This window comes from Argiope bruennichi, chromosome X1 (genome assembly GCF_947563725.1).
Source record: "Argiope bruennichi chromosome X1, qqArgBrue1.1, whole genome shotgun sequence".
Classification (NCBI taxonomy): domain Eukaryota; kingdom Metazoa; phylum Arthropoda; class Arachnida; order Araneae; family Araneidae; genus Argiope; species Argiope bruennichi.
The window spans coordinates 2,143,483-2,165,751 of NC_079162.1; positions in this window are offsets into that span (position 1 = coordinate 2,143,483).

Genomic DNA, 22,269 nt, shown 5'->3' on the forward strand with positions numbered 1-22,269 from the left:
CTTTTCTTTTTTTTACGTTTTTTTAGATATTTTTATCCTTTATTCCCACACTTACTACGAACTTTTCCAAATCTTATACTACTAAAATAAAATTTTATGTCAAAATATTTCTATATTCAAGAGAAATTTTAGGAGTTGAGTTCACGCACATGCGCAGAATTCATTCCTATTCAAAACATTGTGCCTTTAGACCAGAAAAACACCACGTTAAAACTTTTAGTGGATAATCATAATGAGAGTCTTAGACCATTCAGACGTGCTGCGGGTACGAAGCTTCGTGGCCAGATCGGCAGCACGAGCCATCTAGTTTTGCTGGTCTTCAGTTCGAGTCTCGAAACTGAGAACTTTTTAAATATATTTTTCTTTTCTTTTTTTTACATTTTTTTTAGATATTTTTATCCTTTAATCACGCACATGCGCAGAATTCATTCCTATTCAAAACATTGTGCTTTTAGACCAGATTGACACCACGTTAAAACTTTTAGTGGATAATCATAATGAGAGTCTTAGACCATTCAGACGCGCTGCGGGTACGAAGCTTCGTGGCCAGATCGGCAGCACGAGCCATCCAGTTTTGCTGGTCTTCAGTTCGTGTCTCGAAACTGAGAACTTTTTAAATATATTTTACTTTTCCTTTTTTTACATTTTTTTTAGATATTTTTATCGTTTAATCCCACACTTACTACGAACTTTTCCAAATCTTTTACTACTAAAATAAAATTTTATGTCAAAATATTTCTATATTCAAGAGAAATTTTAGGAGTCGAGTTCACGCACATGCGCAGAATTCATTCCTATTCAAAACATTGTGCTTTTAGACCAGAATGACACCACGTTAAAACTTTTAGGGGATAATCATAATGAGAGTCTTAGACCATTCAGACGCGCTGCGGGTACGAAGCTTCGTGGCCAGATCGGCAGCACGAGCCATCTAGTTTTGCTGGTCTTCAGTTCGAGTCTCGAAACTGAGAACTTTTTAAATATATTTTTCTTTTCTTTTTTTTACGTTTTTTTTAGATATTTTTATCCTTTATTCCGACACTTACTACGAACTTTTCCAAATCTTATACTACTAAAATAAAATTTTATGTCAAAATATATCTGTATTCAAGAGAAATTTTAGGAGTCGACTTCACGCACATGCGCAGAATTCATTCCTATTCAAAACATTGTGCTTTTAGACCAGAATGACACCACGTTAAAACTTTTAGGGGATAATCATAATGAGAGTCTTAGACCATTCAGACGCGCTGCGGGTACGAAGCTTCGTGGCCAGATCGGCAGCACGAGCCATCTAGTTTTGCTGGTCTTCAGTTCGAGTCTCGAAACTGAGAACTTTTTAAATATATTTTTCTTTTCTTTTTTTTACGTTTTTTTTAGATATTTTTATCCTTTATTCCGACACTTACTACGAACTTTTCCAAATCTTATACTACTAAAATAAAATTTTATGTCAAAATATATCTGTATTCAAGAGAAATTTTAGGAGTCGACTTCACGCACATGCGCAGAATTCATTCCTATTCAAAACATTGTGCTTTTAGACCAGAATGACACCACGTTAATACTTTTAGTGGATAATCATAATGAGAGTCTTAGACCATTCAGACGCGCTGCGGGTACGATGCTTCGTGGCCAGACCGGCAGCACGAGCCATATAGTTTTGGTGGTCTTCAGTTCGAGTCTCGAAACTGAGAACTTTTTAAATATATTTTTCTTTTCTTTTTTTTACATTTTTTTAAGATATTTTTATCCTTTATTCCCACACTTACTACGAACTTTTCCAAATCTTATACTACTAAAATAAAATTTTATGTCAAAATATTTCTATATTCAAGAGAAATTTTAGGAGTCGAGTTCACGCACATGCGCAGAATTCATTCCTATTCAAAACATTGTGCTTTTAGACCAGAATGGCACCACGTTAAAACTTTTAGTGGATAATCATAATGAGAGTCTTAGACCATTCAGACACGCTGCGGGTACGAAGCTTCGTGGCCAGATCGGCAGCACGAGCCATCTAGTTTTGCTGGTCTTCAGTTCGAGTCTCGAAACTGAGAACTTTTTAAATATATTTTTTTTTTTTTTTTTAACATTTTTTAAAGATATTTTTATCCTTTATTCCCACACTTACTACGAACTTTTCCAAATCTTATACTACTAAAATAAAATTTTATGTCAAAATATTTCTATATTCAAGAGAAATTTTAGGAGTCGAGTTCACGCACATGCGCAGAATTCATTCCTATTCAAAACATTGTGCTTTTAGACCAGAATGACGCTACGTTAAAACTTTTAGTGGATAATCATAATGAGAGTCTTATACCATTCAGACGCGCTGCGGGTACGATGCTTCGTGGCCAGATCGGCAGAACGAGCCGTCTAGTTTTGCTGGTCTTCAGTTCGAGTCTCGAAACTGAGAACTTTTTAAATATATTTTTCTTTTCTTTTTTTTACATTTTTTTTAGGTATTTTTATCCTTTAATCACGCACATGCGCAGAATTCATTCCTATTCAAAACATTGTGCTTTTAGACCAGATTGACACCACGTTAAAACTTTTAGTGGATAATCATAATGAGAGTCTTAGACCATTCAGACGCGCTGCGGGTACGAAGCTTCGTGGCCAGATCGGCAGCACGAGCCATCTAGTTTTGCTGGTCTTCAGTTCGTGTCTCGAAACTGAGAACTTTTTAAATATATTTTACTTTTCCTTTTTTTACATTTTTTTTAGATATTTTTATCCTTTAATCCCACACTTACTACGAACTTTTCCAAATCTTTTACTACTAAAATAAAATTTTATGTCAAAATATTTCTATATTCAAGAGAAATTTTAGGAGTCGAGTTCACGCACATGCGCAGAATTCATTCCTATTCAAAACATTGTGCTTTTAGACCAGAAAAACACCACGTTAAAACTTTTAGTGGATAATCATAATGAGAGTCTTAGACCATTCAGACGTGCTGCGAGTACGAAGCTTCGTGGCCTGATCGGCAACACGAGCCATCTATTTTTGCTGGTCTTCAGTTCGAGTCTCGAAACTGAGAACTTTTTAAATATATTTTTCTTTTCTTTTTTTTACATTTTTTTAAGATATTTTTATCCTTTATTCCCACACTTACTACGAACTTTTCCAAATCTTATACTACTAAAATAAAATTTTATGTCAAAATATTTCTATATTCAAGAGAAATTTTAGGAGTCGAGTTCACGCACATGCGCAGAATTCATTCCTATTCAAAACATTCTGCTTTTAGACCAGAAAAACTCCACGTTAAAACTTTTAGTGGATAATCATAATGAGAGTCTTAGACCATTCAGACGTGCTGCGAGTACGAAGCTTCGTGGCCAGATCGGCAACACGAGCCATCTATTTTTGCTGGTCATCAGTTCGAGTCTCGAAACTGAGAACTTTTTAAATATATTTTTCTTTTCTTTTTTTTACATTTTTTTTAGATATTTTTATCCTTTATTCCCACACTTACTACGAACTTTTCAAAATCTTATACTACTAAAATAAAATTTTATGTCAAAATATTTCTATATTCAAGAGAAATTTTAGGAGTCGAGTTCATGCACATGCGCAGAATTCAGTCCTATTCAAAACATTGTGCTTTTAGACCAGAATGACACCACGTTAAAACTTTTATTGGATAATCATAATGAGAGTCTTAGATAATTCAGACCCGCTGCGAGTACGAATCTTCGTGGCCAGATCTGCAGCACGAGCCATCTAGTTTTGCTGGTCTTCAGTTCGAGTATCGAAACTGAGAACTTTTTCAATATATTTTTCTTTTTTTTTTTACATTTTTTTTATATATTTTTATCCTTTATTCCCACACTTACTACGAACTTTTCCAAATCTTATACTAGTAAAATAAAATTTTATGTCAAAATATTTCTATATTCAAGATAAATGTTAGGAGTCGAGTTCACGCACATGCGCAGAATTCATTCCTATTCAAAACATTGTGCCTTTAGACCAGAAAAACACCACGTTAAAACTTTTAGTGGATAATCATAATGAGAGTCTTAGACCATTCAGACGTGCAGCGGGTACGAAGCTTCGTGGCCAGATCGGCAGCACGAGCCATCTAGTTTTGCTGGTCTTCAGTTCGAGTCTCGAAACTGAGAACTTTTTAAATATATTTTTCTTTTCTTTTTTTTACATTTTTTTTAGATATTTTTATCCTTTAATCACGCACATGCGCAGAATTCATTCCTATTCAAAACATTGTGCTTTTAGACCAGATTGACACCACGTTAAAACTTTTAGTGGATAATCATAATGAGAGTCTTAGACCATTCAGACGCGCTGCGGGTACGAAGCTTCGTGGCCAGATCGGCAGCACGAGCCATCTAATTTTGCTGGTCTCCAGTTCGAGTCTCGAAACTGAGAACTTTTTCAATATATTTTTCTTTTCTTTTTTTTAAATTTTTTATATATTTTTATCCTTTATTCCCACACTTACTACGAACTTTTCCAAATCTTATACTACTAAAATAAAATTTTATGTCAAAATATTTCTATATTCAAGAGAAATTTTAGGAGTCGAGTTCATGCACATGCGCAGAATTCAGTCCTATTCAAAACATTGTGCTTTTAGACCAGAATGACACCACGTTAAAACTTTTATTGGATAATCATAATGAGAGTCTTAGATAATTCAGACCCGCTGCGAGTACGAATCTTCGTGGCCAGATCTGCAGCACGAGCCATCTAGTTTTGCTGGTCTTCAGTTCGAGTATCGAAACTGAGAACTTTTTCAATATATTTTTCTTTTTTTTTTTTACATTTTTTTTATATATTTTTATCCTTTATTCCCACACTTACTACGAACTTTTCCAAATCTTATACTAGTAAAATAAAATTTTATGTCAAAATATTTCTATATTCAAGATAAATGTTAGGAGTCGAGTTCACGCACATGCGCAGAATTCATTCCTATTCAAAACATTGTGCCTTTAGACCAGAAAAACACCACGTTAAAACTTTTAGTGGATAATCATAATGAGAGTCTTAGACCATTCAGACGTGCTGCGGGTACGAAGCTTCGTGGCCAGATCGGCAGCACGAGCCATCTAGTTTTGCTGGTCTTCAGTTCGAGTCTCGAAACTGAGAACTTTTTAAATATATTTTTCTTTTCTTTTTTTTACATTTTTTTTAGATATTTTTATCCTTTAATCACGCACATGCGCAGAATTCATTCCTATTCAAAACATTGTGCTTTTAGACCAGATTGACACCACGTTAAAACTTTTAGTGGATAATCATAATGAGAGTCTTAGACCATTCAGACGCGCTGCGGGTACGAAGCTTCGTGGCCAGATCGGCAGCACGAGCCATCTAGTTTTGCTGGTCTTCAGTTCGTGTCTCGAAACTGAGAACTTTTTAAATATATTTTACTTTTCCTTTTTTTACATTTTTTTTAGATATTTTTATCGTTTAATCCCACACTTACTACGAACTTTTCCAAATCTTTTACTACTAAAATAAAATTTTATGTCAAAATATTTCTATATTCAAGAGAAATTTTAGGAGTCGAGTTCACGCACATGCGCAGAATTCATTCCTATTCAAAACATTGTGCTTTTAGACCAGAATGACACCACGTTAAAACTTTTAGGGGATAATCATAATGAGAGTCTTAGACCATTCAGACGCGCTGCGGGTACGAAGCTTCGTGGCCAGATCGGCAGCACGAGCCATCTAGTTTTGCTGGTCTTCAGTTCGAGTCTCGAAACTGAGAACTTTTTAAATATATTTTTCTTTTCTTTTTTTTACGTTTTTTTTAGATATTTTTATCCTTTATTCCGACACTTACTACGAACTTTTCCAAATCTTATACTACTAAAATAAAATTTTATGTCAAAATATATCTGTATTCAAGAGAAATTTTAGGAGTCGACTTCACGCACATGCGCAGAATTCATTCCTATTCAAAACATTGTGCTTTTAGACCAGAATGACACCACGTTAAAACTTTTAGGGGATAATCATAATGAGAGTCTTAGACCATTCAGACGCGCTGCGGGTACGAAGCTTCGTGGCCAGATCGGCAGCACGAGCCATCTAGTTTTGCTGGTCTTCAGTTCGAGTCTCGAAACTGAGAACTTTTTAAATATATTTTTCTTTTCTTTTTTTTACGTTTTTTTTAGATATTTTTATCCTTTATTCCGACACTTACTACGAACTTTTCCAAATCTTATACTACTAAAATAAAATTTTATGTCAAAATATATCTGTATTCAAGAGAAATTTTAGGAGTCGACTTCACGCACATGCGCAGAATTCATTCCTATTCAAAACATTGTGCTTTTAGACCAGAATGACACCACGTTAATACTTTTAGTGGATAATCATAATGAGAGTCTTAGACCATTCAGACGCGCTGCGGGTACGATGCTTCGTGGCCAGACCGGCAGCACGAGCCATATAGTTTTGGTGGTCTTCAGTTCGAGTCTCGAAACTGAGAACTTTTTAAATATATTTTTCTTTTCTTTTTTTTACATTTTTTTTAGATATTTTTATCCTTTATTCCCACACTTACTACGAACTTTTCCAAATCTTATACTACTAAAATAAAATTTTATGTCAAAATATTTCTATATTCAAGAGAAATTTTAGGAGTCGAGTTCACGCACATGCGCAGAATTCATTCCTATTCAAAACATTGTGCTTTTAGACCAGAATGACGCTACGTTAAAACTTTTAGTGGATAATCATAATGAGAGTCTTATACCATTCAGACGCGCTGCGGGTACGATGCTTCGTGGCCAGATCGGCAGAACGAGCCGTCTAGTTTTGCTGGTCTTCAGTTCGAGTCTCGAAACTGAGAACTTTTTAAATATATTTTTCTTTTCTTTTTTTTACATTTTTTTTAGATATTTTTATCCTTTAATCACGCACATGCGCAGAATTCATTCCTATTCAAAACATTGTGCTTTTAGACCAGATTGACACCACGTTAAAACTTTTAGTGGATAATCATAATGAGAGTCTTAGACCATTCAGACGCGCTGCGGGTACGAAGCTTCGTGGCCAGATCGGCAGCACGAGCCATCTAATTTTGCTGGTCTCCAGTTCGAGTCTCGAAACTGAGAACTTTTTCAATATATTTTTCTTTTCTTTTTTTTAAATTTTTTATATATTTTTATCCTTTATTCCCACACTTACTACGAACTTTTCCAAATCTTATACTACTAAAATAAAATTTTATGTCAAAATATTTCTATATTCAAGAGAAATTTTAGGAGTCGAGTTCATGCACATGCGCAGAATTCAGTCCTATTCAAAACATTGTGCTTTTAGACCAGAATGACACCACGTTAAAACTTTTATTGGATAATCATAATGAGAGTCTTAGATAATTCAGACCCGCTGCGAGTACGAATCTTCGTGGCCAGATCTGCAGCACGAGCCATCTAGTTTTGCTGGTCTTCAGTTCGAGTATCGAAACTGAGAACTTTTTCAATATATTTTTCTTTTTTTTTTTTACATTTTTTTTATATATTTTTATCCTTTATTCCCACACTTACTACGAACTTTTCCAAATCTTATACTAGTAAAATAAAATTTTATGTCAAAATATTTCTATATTCAAGATAAATGTTAGGAGTCGAGTTCACGCACATGCGCAGAATTCATTCCTATTCAAAACATTGTGCCTTTAGACCAGAAAAACACCACGTTAAAACTTTTAGTGGATAATCATAATGAGAGTCTTAGACCATTCAGACGTGCTGCGGGTACGAAGCTTCGTGGCCAGATCGGCAGCACGAGCCATCTAGTTTTGCTGGTCTTCAGTTCGAGTCTCGAAACTGAGAACTTTTTAAATATATTTTTCTTTTCTTTTTTTTACATTTTTTTTAGATATTTTTATCCTTTAATCACGCACATGCGCAGAATTCATTCCTATTCAAAACATTGTGCTTTTAGACCAGATTGACACCACGTTAAAACTTTTAGTGGATAATCATAATGAGAGTCTTAGACCATTCAGACGCGCTGCGGGTACGAAGCTTCGTGGCCAGATCGGCAGCACGAGCCATCTAGTTTTGCTGGTCTTCAGTTCGTGTCTCGAAACTGAGAACTTTTTAAATATATTTTACTTTTCCTTTTTTTACATTTTTTTTAGATATTTTTATCGTTTAATCCCACACTTACTACGAACTTTTCCAAATCTTTTACTACTAAAATAAAATTTTATGTCAAAATATTTCTATATTCAAGAGAAATTTTAGGAGTCGAGTTCACGCACATGCGCAGAATTCATTCCTATTCAAAACATTGTGCTTTTAGACCAGAATGACACCACGTTAAAACTTTTAGGGGATAATCATAATGAGAGTCTTAGACCATTCAGACGCGCTGCGGGTACGAAGCTTCGTGGCCAGATCGGCAGCACGAGCCATCTAGTTTTGCTGGTCTTCAGTTCGAGTCTCGAAACTGAGAACTTTTTAAATATATTTTTCTTTTCTTTTTTTTACGTTTTTTTTAGATATTTTTATCCTTTATTCCGACACTTACTACGAACTTTTCCAAATCTTATACTACTAAAATAAAATTTTATGTCAAAATATATCTGTATTCAAGAGAAATTTTAGGAGTCGACTTCACGCACATGCGCAGAATTCATTCCTATTCAAAACATTGTGCTTTTAGACCAGAATGACACCACGTTAAAACTTTTAGGGGATAATCATAATGAGAGTCTTAGACCATTCAGACGCGCTGCGGGTACGAAGCTTCGTGGCCAGATCGGCAGCACGAGCCATCTAGTTTTGCTGGTCTTCAGTTCGAGTCTCGAAACTGAGAACTTTTTAAATATATTTTTCTTTTCTTTTTTTTACGTTTTTTTTAGATATTTTTATCCTTTATTCCGACACTTACTACGAACTTTTCCAAATCTTATACTACTAAAATAAAATTTTATGTCAAAATATATCTGTATTCAAGAGAAATTTTAGGAGTCGACTTCACGCACATGCGCAGAATTCATTCCTATTCAAAACATTGTGCTTTTAGACCAGAATGACACCACGTTAATACTTTTAGTGGATAATCATAATGAGAGTCTTAGACCATTCAGACGCGCTGCGGGTACGATGCTTCGTGGCCAGACCGGCAGCACGAGCCATATAGTTTTGGTGGTCTTCAGTTCGAGTCTCGAAACTGAGAACTTTTTAAATATATTTTTCTTTTCTTTTTTTTACATTTTTTTTAGATATTTTTATCCTTTATTCCCACACTTACTACGAACTTTTCCAAATCTTATACTACTAAAATAAAATTTAATGTCAAAATATTTCTATATTCAAGAGAAATTTTAGGAGTCGAGTTCACGCACATGCGCAGAATTCATTCCTATTCAAAACATTGTGCTTTTAGACCAGAATGGCACCACGTTAAAACTTTTAGTGGATAATCATAATGAGAGTCTTAGACCATTCAGACACGCTGCGGGTACGAAGCTTCGTGGCCAGATCGGCAGCACGAGCCATCTAGTTTTGCTGGTCTTCAGTTCGAGTCTCGAAACTGAGAACTTTTTAAATATATTTTTCTTTTTTTTTTTTAACATTTTTTAAAGATATTTTTATCCTTTATTCCCACACTTACTACGAACTTTTCCAAATCTTATACTACTAAAATAAAATTTTATGTCAAAATATTTCTATATTCAAGAGAAATTTTAGGAGTCGAGTTCACGCACATGCGCAGAATTCATTCCTATTCAAAACATTGTGCTTTTAGACCAGAATGACGCTACGTTAAAACTTTTAGTGGATAATCATAATGAGAGTCTTATACCATTCAGACGCGCTGCGGGTACGATGCTTCGTGGCCAGATCGGCAGAACGAGCCGTCTAGTTTTGCTGGTCTTCAGTTCGAGTCTCGAAACTGAGAACTTTTTAAATATATTTTTCTTTTCTTTTTTTTACATTTTTTTTAGGTATTTTTATCCTTTAATCACGCACATGCGCAGAATTCATTCCTATTCAAAACATTGTGCTTTTAGACCAGATTGACACCACGTTAAAACTTTTAGTGGATAATCATAATGAGAGTCTTAGACCATTCAGACGCGCTGCGGGTACGAAGCTTCGTGGCCAGATCGGCAGCACGAGCCATCTAGTTTTGCTGGTCTTCAGTTCGTGTCTCGAAACTGAGAACTTTTTAAATATATTTTACTTTTCCTTTTTTTACATTTTTTTTAGATATTTTTATCCTTTAATCCCACACTTACTACGAACTTTTCCAAATCTTTTACTACTAAAATAAAATTTTATGTCAAAATATTTCTATATTCAAGAGAAATTTTAGGAGTCGAGTTCACGCACATGCGCAGAATTCATTCCTATTCAAAACATTGTGCTTTTAGACCAGAAAAACACCACGTTAAAACTTTTAGTGGATAATCATAATGAGAGTCTTAGACCATTCAGACGTGCTGCGAGTACGAAGCTTCGTGGCCTGATCGGCAACACGAGCCATCTATTTTTGCTGGTCTTCAGTTCGAGTCTCGAAACTGAGAACTTTTTAAATATATTTTTCTTTTCTTTTTTTTACATTTTTTTAAGATATTTTTATCCTTTATTCCCACACTTACTACGAACTTTTCCAAATCTTATACTACTAAAATAAAATTTTATGTCAAAATATTTCTATATTCAAGAGAAATTTTAGGAGTCGAGTTCACGCACATGCGCAGAATTCATTCCTATTCAAAACATTGTGCTTTTAGACCAGAAAAACACCACGTTAAAACTTTTAGTGGATAATCATAATGAGAGTCTTAGACCATTCAGACGTGCTGCGAGTACGAAGCTTCGTGGCCAGATCGGCAACACGAGCCATCTATTTTTGCTGGTCATCAGTTCGAGTCTCGAAACTGAGAACTTTTTAAATATATTTTTCTTTTTTTTTTTTTACATTTTTTTTATATATTTTTATCCTTTATTCCCACACTTACTACGAACTTTTCCAAATCTTATACTAGTAAAATAAAATTTTATGTCAAAATATTTCTATATTCAAGATAAATGTTAGGAGTCGAGTTCACGCACATGCGCAGAATTCATTCCTATTCAAAACATTGTGCCTTTAGACCAGAAAAACACCACGTTAAAACTTTTAGTGGATAATCATAATGAGAGTCTTAGACCATTCAGACGTGCTGCGGGTACGAAGCTTCGTGGCCAGATCGGCAGCACGAGCCATCTAGTTTTGCTGGTCTTCAGTTCGAGTCTCGAAACTGAGAACTTTTTAAATATATTTTTCTTTTCTTTTTTTTACATTTTTTTAGATATTTTTATCCTTTAATCACGCACATGCGCAGAATTCATTCCTATTCAAAACATTGTGCTTTTAGACCAGATTGACACCACGTTAAAACTTTTAGTGGATAATCATAATGAGAGTCTTAGACCATTCAGACGCGCTGCGGGTAAGATGCTTCGTGGCCAGACCGGCAGCACGAGCCATATAGTTTTGCTGGTCTTCAGTTCGAGTCTCGAAACTGAGAACTTTTTAAATATATTTTTCTTTCCTTTTTTTAACATTTTTTTTAGATATTTTTATCCTTTATTCCCACACTTACTACGAACTTTTAAAAACCTTATACTAGTAAAATAAAATTTTATGTCAAAATATTTCTATATTCAAGAGAAATTTTAGGAGTTGAGTTCACGCACATGCGCAGAATTCATTCCTATTCAAACATTGTGCTTTTAGACCAGAATGACACCACGTTAAAACTTTTAGTGGATAATCATAATGAGAGTCTTAGACAATTCAGACGCGCTGCGAGTAGGAAGCTTCGTGGCCAGATCGGCAGCACGAGAAATCTAGTTTTGCTGGTCTTCAGTTCGAGTCTCGAAACTGAGAACTTTTTCAATATATTTTTCTTTTCTTTTTTTTACGTTTTTTTAGATATTTTTATCCTTTATTCCCACACTTACTACGAACTTTTCCAAATCTTATACTACTAAAATAAAATTTTATGTCAAAATATTTCTATATTCAAGAGAAATTTTAGGAGTTGAGTTCACGCACATGCGCAGAATTCATTCCTATTCAAAACATTGTGCTTTTAGACCAGAATGACACCACGTTAAAACTTTTAGTGGATAATCATAATGAGAGTCTTAGACCATTCAGACGCGCTGCGGGTAAGATGCTACGTGGCCAGACCGGCAGCACGAGCCATATAGTTTTGCTGGTCTTCAGTTCGAGTCTCGAAACTGAGAACTTTTTCAATATATTTTTATTTTCATTTTTTTTAGATATTTTTATCCTTTATTCCCACACTTACTACGAACTTTTCCAAATCTTATACTACTAAAATAAAATTTTATGTCAAAATATTTCTATATTCAAGAGAAATTTTAGGAGTCGAGTTCACGCACATGCGCAGAATTCATTCCTATTCAAAACATTGTGCTTTTAGACGAGAATGACACCACGTTAAAACTTTTAGTGGATAATTATAATGAGAGTCTTAGACCATTCAGACGCGCTGCGGGTACGAAGCTTCGGGGCCAGATCGGCAGCACGAGCCATCTAGTTTTGCCGGTCTTCAGTTCGAGTCTCGAAACTTAGAACTTTTTAAATATATTTTTCTTTTCTTTTTTTTACATTTTTTTTAGATATTTTTATCCTTTATTCCCACACTTACTACGAACTTTTAAAAACCTTATACTACTAAAATAAAATTTTATGTCAAAATATTTCTATATTCAAGAGAAATTTTAAGAGTCGAGTTCACGCACATGCGCAGAATTCATTCCTATTCAAAACATTGTGCTTTTAGACCAGAAAAACACCACGTTAAAACTTTTAGTGGATAATCATAATGAGAGTCTTAGACCATTCAGACGTGCTGCGAGTACGAAGCTTCGTATCCTGATCGGCAACACGAGCCATCTATTTTTGCTGGTCTTCAGTTCGAGTCTCGAAACTGAGAACTTTTTAAATATATTTTTCTTTTCTTTTTTTTACATTTTTTAAAGATATTTTTATCCTTTATTCCCACACTTACTACGAACTTTTCCAAATCTTATACTACTAAAATAAAATTTTATGTCAAAATATTTCTATATTCAAGATAAATGTTAGGAGTCGAGTTCACGCACATGCGCAGAATTCATTCCTATTCAAAACATTGTGCCTTTAGACCAGAAAAACACCACGTTAAAACTTTTAGTGGATAATCATAATGAGAGTCTTAGACCATTCAGACGTGCTGCGGGTACGAAGCTTCGTGGCCAGATCGGCAGCACGAGCCATCTAGTTTTGCTGGTCTTCAGTTCGAGTCTCGAAACTGAGAACTTTTTAAATATATTTTTCTTTTCTTTTTTTTACATTTTTTTTAGATATCTTTATCCTTTAATCCCACACTTACTACGAACTTTCCCAAATCTTATACTAGTAAAATAAAATTTTATGTCAAAATATTTCTATATTCAAGAGAAATTTTAGGAGTCGAGTTCATGCACATGCGCAGAATTCATTCCTATTCAAAACATTGTGCTTTTAGACCAGAATGACACCACGTTAAAACTTTTAGTGGATAATCATAATGAGAGTCTTAGACCATTCAGACGCGCTGCGGGTACGAAGCTTCGTGGCCAGATCGGCAGCACGAGCCATCTAGTTTTGCCGGTCTTCAGTTCGAGTCTCGAAACTTAGAACTTTTTAAATATATTTTTCTTTTCTTTTTTTTACATTTTTTTAGATATCTTTATCCTTTAATCCCACACTTACTACGAACTTTTCCAAATCTTATACTACTAAAATAAAATTTTATGTCAAAATATTTCTATATTCAAGAGAAATTTTAGAAGTCGAGTTCACGCACATGCGCAGAATTCATTCCTATTCAAAACATTGTGCTTTTAGACCAGAATGACACCACGTTAAAACTTTTAGTGGATAATCATAATGAGAGTCTTAGACCATTCAGACGCGCAGCGGGTACGAAGCTTCGTGGCCAGATCGGCAGCACGAGCCATCTTCTTTTGCTGGTCTTCAGTTCGAGTCTCGAAACTGAGAACTTTTTAAATATATTTTTCTTTTTTTTTTACATATTTTTTAGATATTTTTATCCTTTATTCCCACACTTACTACGAAATTTCCAAATCTTATACTACTAAAATAAAATTTTATGTCAAAATATTTCTATATTCAAGAGAAATTTTAGGAGTCGAGTTCACGCACATGCGCAGCCTTCATTCCTATTCAAAACATTGTGCTTTTAGACCAGAATGACACCACGTTAAAACTTTTAGTGGATAATCATAATGAGAGTCTTAGACCATTCAGACGCGCTGCGAGTACGAAGCTTCGTGGCCAGATCGGCAGCACACGCCACCTAGTTTTGCTGGTCTTCAGTTCGAGTCTCGAAACTGAGAACATTTTCAATACATTTTTCTTTTCATTTTTTTTAGATATTTTTATCTTTTATTCCCACACTTACTACGAACTTTTCCAAATCTTATACTACTAAAATAAAATTTTATGTCAAAATATTTCTATATTCAAGAGAAATTTTAAGAGTCGAGTTCACGCACATGCGCAGAATTCATTCCTATTCAAAACATTGTGCTTTTAGACCAGAATGACACCACGTTAAAACTTTTAGTGGATAATCATAATGAGAGTCTTAGACCATTCAGACGTGCTGCGGGTACGAAGCTTCGTGGCCAAATCGGCAGCACGAGCCATCAAGTTTTGCTGGTCGTCAGTTCGAGTCTCGAAAATAAGAACTTTTTAAATATATTTTTCTTTCCTTTTTTTAACATTTTTTTTATATATTTTTATCCTTTATTCCCACTCTTACTACGAACTTTTCAAAATCTTATACTACTAAAATAAAATTTTGTGTCAAAATATTTCTACATTCAAGAGAAATTTTAGGAGTCGAGTTCACGCACATGCGCAGAATTCATTCCTATTCCAAACATTGTGCTTTTAGACCAGAATGACACCACGTTAAAACTTTTAGTGGATAATCATAATGAGAGTCTTAGACCATTCAGACGCGCTGCGAGTACGAAGCTTCGTGGCCAGATCGGCAGCACAAGCCACCTAGTTTTGCTGGTCTTCAGTTCGAGTCTCGAAACTGAGAACTTTTTCAATATATTTTTCTTTTCATTTTTTTTAGATATTTTTATCCTTTATTCCCACACTTACTACGAACTTTTCCAAATCTTATACTACTAAAATAAAATTTTATGTCAAAATATTTCTATATTCAAGAGAAATTTTAGGAGTTGAGTTCACGGTCATGCGCAGAATTCATTCCTATTCAAAACATTGTGCTTTTAGACCAGAATGACACCACGTTAAAACTTTTAGTGGATAATCATAATGAGAGTCTTAGACCATTCAGACGCGCTGCGGGTAAGATGCTTCGTGGCCAGACCGGCAGCACGAGCCATATAGTTTTGCTGGTCTTCAGTTCGAATCTCGAAACTGAGAACTTTTTCAATATATTTTTATTTTCATTTTTTTTAGATATTTTTATCCTTTATTCCCACACTTACTACGAACTTTTCCAAATCTTATACTACTAAAATAAAATTTTATGTCAAAATATTTCTGTATTCAAGAGAAATTTTAGGAGTCGAGTTCACGCACATGCGCAGAATTCATTCCTATTCAAAACATTGTGCTTTTAGACGAGAATGACACCACGTTAAAACTTTTAGTGGATAATCATAATGAGAGTCTTAGACCATTCAGACGTGCTGCGGGTACGAAGCTTCGGGGCCAGATCGGAAGCGCGAGCCATCTAGTTTTGCTGGTCTTCAGTTCGAGTCTCGAAACTGAGAACTTTTTAAATATATTTTTCTTTTCTTTTTTTTACATTTTTTTTTAGATATCTTTATCCTTTAATCCCACACTTACTACGAACTTTCCCAAATCTTATACTAGTAAAATAAAACTTTATGTCAAAATATTTCTATATTCAAGAGAAATTTTAGGAGTGGAGTTCATGCACATGCGCAGAATTCATTCCTATTCAAAACATTGTGCTTTTAGACCAGAATGACACCACGTTAAAACTTTTAGTGGTTAATCATAATGAGAGTCTTAGACCATTCAGACGCGCTACGGGTACGAAGCTTCGTGGCCAGATCGGCAGCACGAGCCATCTAGTTTTGCTGGTCTTCAGTTCGAGTCTCGAAACTTAGAACTTTTTAAATATATTTTTCTTTTCTTTTTTTTACATTTTTTTAGATATCTTTATCCTTTAATCCCACACTTACTACGAACTTTTCCAAATCTTATACTACTAAAATAAAATTTTATGTCAAAATATTTCTGTATTCAAGAGAAATTTTAGAAGTCGAGTTCACGCACATGCGCAGAATTCATTCCTATTCAAAACATTGTGCTTTTAGACCAGAATGACACCACGTTAAAACTTTTAGTGGATAATCATAATGAGAGTCTTAGACCATTCAGACGCGCTGCGGGTACGAAGCGTCGTGGCCAGATCGGCAGCACGAGCCATCTTGTTTTGCTGGTCTTCAGTTCGAGTCTCGAAAGTGAGAACTTTTTAAATATATTTTTCTTTTCTTTTTTTTACATTTTTTTTAGATATTTTTATCCTTTATTCCCACACTTACTACGAAATTTCCAAATCTTATACTACTAAAATAAAATTTTATTTCAAAATATTTCTATATTCAAGAGAAATTTTAGGAGTCGAGTTCATGCACATGCGCAGAATTCATTCCTATTCAAAACATTGTGCTTTTAGACCAGAATGACACCACGTTAAAACTTTTAGTGGATAATCATAATGAGAGTCTTAGACCATTCAGACCCGCTGCGGGTACGAAGCTTCGTGGCCAGATCGGCAGCACGAGCCATCTAGTTTTGCTGGTCTTCAGTTCGAGTCTCGAAACTTAGAACTTTTTAAATATATTTTTCTTTTCTTTTTTTTACATTTTTTTAGATATCTTTATCCTTTAATCCCACACTTACTACGAACTTTTCCAAATCTTATACTATTAAAATAAAATTTTATGTCAAAATATTTCTATATTCAAGAGAAATTTTAGGAGTTGAGTTCACTCACATGCGCAGAATTCATTCCTATTCAAAACATTGTGCTTTTAGACCAGAATGACACCACGTTAAAACTTTTAGTGGATAATCATAATGTGAGTCTTAGACCATTCAGACGCGCTGCGGGTAAGATGCTTCGTGGCCAGACCGGCAGCACGAGCCATATAGTTTTGCTGGTCTTCAGTTCGAGTCTCGAAACTGAGAACTTTTTCAATATATTTTTCTTTCCTTTTTTTAACATTTTTTTTAGATATTTTTATCCTTTATTCCCACACTTACTACGAACTTTTAAAAACCTTATACTAGTAAAATAAAATTTTATGTCAAAATATTTCTATATTCAAGGGAAATTTTAGGAGTTGAGTTCACGCACATGCGCAGAATTCATTCCTATTCAAACATTGTGCTTTTAGACCAGAATGACACCACGTTAAAACTTTTAGTGGATAATCATAATGAGAGTCTTAGATAATTCAGACCAACTGCGAGTACGAAGCTTCGTGGCCAGATCTGCAGCACGAGCCATCTAGTTTTGCTGGTCTTCAGTTCGAGTCTCGAAACTGAGAACATTTTCAATATATTTTTATTTTCATTTTTTTTAGATATTTTTATCCTTTATTCCCACACTTACTACGAACTTTTCCAAATCTTATACTATTAAAATAAAATTTTATGTCAAAATATTTCTATATTCAAGAGAAATTTTAGGAGTCGAGTTCATGCACATGCGCAGAATTCATTCCTATTCAAAACATTGTGCTTTTAGACCAGAATGACACCACGTTAAAACTTTTAGTGGATAATCATAATGAGAGTCTTAGACCATTCAGACGCGCTGCGGGTACGAAGCTTCGTGGCCAGATCGGCAGCACGAGCCATCTAGTTTTGCTGGTCTTCAGTTCGAGTCTCGAAACTTAGAACTTTTTAAATATATTTTTCTTTTCTTTTTTTTACATTTTTTTAGATATCTTTATCCTTTAATCCCACACTTACTACGAACTTTTCCAAATCTTATACTACTAAAATAAAATTTTATGTCAAAATATTTCTATATTCAAGAGAAATTTTAGAAGTCGAGTTCACGCACATGCGCAGAATTCATTCCTATTCAAAACATTGTGCTTTTAGACCAGAATGACACCACGTTAAAACTTTTAGTGGATAATCATAATGAGAGTCTTAGACCATTCAGACGCGCTGCGGGTACGAAGCTTCGTGGCCAGATCGGCAGCACGAGCCATCTACTTTTGCTGGTCTTCAGTTCGAGTCTCGAAACTGAGAACTTTTTAAATATATTTTTCTTTTTTTTTTACATATTTTTTAGATATTTTTATCCTTTATTCCCACACTTACTACGAAATTTCCAAATCTTATACTACTAAAATAAAATTTTATGTCAAAATATTTCTATATTCAAGAGAAATTTTAGGAGTCGAGTTCACGCACATGCGCAGAATTCATTCCTATTCAAAACATTGTGCTTTTAGACCAGAATGACACCACGTTAAAACTTTTAGTGGATAATCATAATGAGAGTCTTAGACCATTCAGACGCGCTGCGGGTACGAAGCTTCGTGGCCAGATCGGCAGCACGAGCCACCTAGTTTTGCTGGTCTTCAGTTCGAGTCTCGAAACTGAGAACTTTTTCAATATATTTTTCTTTTCATTTTTTTTAGATATTTTTATCCTTTATTCCCACACTTACTACGAACTTTTCCAAATCTTATACTACTAAAATAAAATTTTATGTCAAAATATTTCTATATTCAAGAGAAATTTTAGGAGTTGAGTTCACGGTCATGCGCAGAATTCATTCCTATTCAAAACATTGTGCTTTTAGACCAGAATGACACCACGTTAAAACTTTTAGTGGATAATCATAATGAGAGTCTTAGACCATTCAGACGCGCTGCGGGTAAGATGCTTCGTGGCCAGACCGGCAGCACGAGCCATATAGTTTTGCTGGTCTTCAGTTCGAATCTCGAAACTGAGAACTTTTTCAATATATTTTTATTTTCATTTTTTTTAGATATTTTTATCCTTTATTCCCACACTTACTACGAACTTTTCCAAATCTTATACTACTAAAATAAAATTTTATGTCAAAATATTTCTGTATTCAAGAGAAATTTTAGGAGTCGAGTTCACGCACATGCGCAGAATTCATTCCTATTCAAAACATTGTGCTTTTAGACGAGAATGACACCACGTTAAAACTTTTAGTGGATAATCATAATGAGAGTCTTAGACCATTCAGACGTGCTGCGGGTACGAAGCTTCGGGGCCAGATCGGAAGCGCGAGCCATCTAGTTTTGCTGGTCTTCAGTTCGAGTCTCGAAACTGAGAACTTTTTAAATATATTTTTCTTTTCTTTTTTTTACATTTTTTTTTAGATATCTTTATCCTTTAATCCCACACTTACTACGAACTTTCCCAAATCTTATACTAGTAAAATAAAACTTTATGTCAAAATATTTCTATATTCAAGAGAAATTTTAGGAGTGGAGTTCATGCACATGCGCAGAATTCATTCCTATTCAAAACATTGTGCTTTTAGACCAGAATGACACCACGTTAAAACTTTTAGTGGTTAATCATAATGAGAGTCTTAGACCATTCAGACGCGCTACGGGTACGAAGCTTCGTGGCCAGATCGGCAGCACGAGCCATCTAGTTTTGCTGGTCTTCAGTTCGAGTCTCGAAACTTAGAACTTTTTAAATATATTTTTCTTTTCTTTTTTTTACATTTTTTTAGATATCTTTATCCTTTAATCCCACACTTACTACGAACTTTTCCAAATCTTATACTACTAAAATAAAATTTTATGTCAAAATATTTCTGTATTCAAGAGAAATTTTAGAAGTCGAGTTCACGCACATGCGCAGAATTCATTCCTATTCAAAACATTGTGCTTTTAGACCAGAATGACACCACGTTAAAACTTTTAGTGGATAATCATAATGAGAGTCTTAGACCATTCAGACGCGCTGCGGGTACGAAGCGTCGTGGCCAGATCGGCAGCACGAGCCATCTTGTTTTGCTGGTCTTCAGTTCGAGTCTCGAAAGTGAGAACTTTTTAAATATATTTTTCTTTTCTTTTTTTTACATTTTTTTTAGATATTTTTATCCTTTATTCCCACACTTACTACGAAATTTCCAAATCTTATACTACTAAAATAAAATTTTATTTCAAAATATTTCTATATTCAAGAGAAATTTTAGGAGTCGAGTTCATGCACATGCGCAGAATTCATTCCTATTCAAAACATTGTGCTTTTAGACCAGAATGACACCACGTTAAAACTTTTAGTGGATAATCATAATGAGAGTCTTAGACCATTCAGACCCGCTGCGGGTACGAAGCTTCGTGGCCAGATCGGCAGCACGAGCCATCTAGTTTTGCTGGTCTTCAGTTCGAGTCTCGAAACTTAGAACTTTTTAAATATATTTTTCTTTTCTTTTTTTTACATTTTTTTAGATATCTTTATCCTTTAATCCCACACTTACTACGAACTTTTCCAAATCTTATACTATTAAAATAAAATTTTATGTCAAAATATTTCTATATTCAAGAGAAATTTTAGGAGTTGAGTTCACTCACATGCGCAGAATTCATTCCTATTCAAAACATTGTGCTTTTAGACCAGAATGACACCACGTTAAAACTTTTAGTGGATAATCATAATGTGAGTCTTAGACCATTCAGACGCGCTGCGGGTAAGATGCTTCGTGGCCAGACCGGCAGCACGAGCCATATAGTTTTGCTGGTCTTCAGTTCGAGTCTCGAAACTGAGAACTTTTTCAATATATTTTTCTTTCCTTTTTTTAACATTTTTTTTAGATATTTTTATCCTTTATTCCCACACTTACTACGAACTTTTAAAAACCTTATACTAGTAAAATAAAATTTTATGTCAAAATATTTCTATATTCAAGGGAAATTTTAGGAGTTGAGTTCACGCACATGCGCAGAATTCATTCCTATTCAAACATTGTGCTTTTAGACCAGAATGACACCACGTTAAAACTTTTAGTGGATAATCATAATGAGAGTCTTAGATAATTCAGACCAACTGCGAGTACGAAGCTTCGTGGCCAGATCTGCAGCACGAGCCATCTAGTTTTGCTGGTCTTCAGTTCGAGTCTCGAAACTGAGAACATTTTCAATATATTTTTATTTTCATTTTTTTTAGATATTTTTATCCTTTATTCCCACACTTACTACGAACTTTTCCAAATCTTATACTATTAAAATAAAATTTTATGTCAAAATATTTCTATATTCAAGAGAAATTTTAGGAGTCGAGTTCATGCACATGCGCAGAATTCATTCCTATTCAAAACATTGTGCTTTTAGACCAGAATGACACCACGTTAAAACTTTTAGTGGATAATCATAATGAGAGTCTTAGACCATTCAGACGCGCTGCGGGTACGAAGCTTCGTGGCCAGATCGGCAGCACGAGCCATCTAGTTTTGCTGGTCTTCAGTTCGAGTCTCGAAACTTAGAACTTTTTAAATATATTTTTCTTTTCTTTTTTTTACATTTTTTTAGATATCTTTATCCTTTAATCCCACACTTACTACGAACTTTTCCAAATCTTATACTACTAAAATAAAATTTTATGTCAAAATATTTCTATATTCAAGAGAAATTTTAGAAGTCGAGTTCACGCACATGCGCAGAATTCATTCCTATTCAAAACATTGTGCTTTTAGACCAGAATGACACCACGTTAAAACTTTTAGTGGATAATCATAATGAGAGTCTTAGACCATTCAGACGCGCTGCGGGTACGAAGCTTCGTGGCCAGATCGGCAGCACGAGCCATCTACTTTTGCTGGTCTTCAGTTCGAGTCTCGAAACTGAGAACTTTTTAAATATATTTTTCTTTTTTTTTTACATATTTTTTAGATATTTTTATCCTTTATTCCCACACTTACTACGAAATTTCCAAATCTTATACTACTAAAATAAAATTTTATGTCAAAATATTTCTATATTCAAGAGAAATTTTAGGAGTCGAGTTCACGCACATGCGCAGAATTCATTCCTATTCAAAACATTGTGCTTTTAGACCAGAATGACACCACGTTAAAACTTTTAGTGGATAATCATAATGAGAGTCTTAGACCATTCAGACGCGCTGCGGGTACGAAGCTTCGTGGCCAGATCGGCAGCACG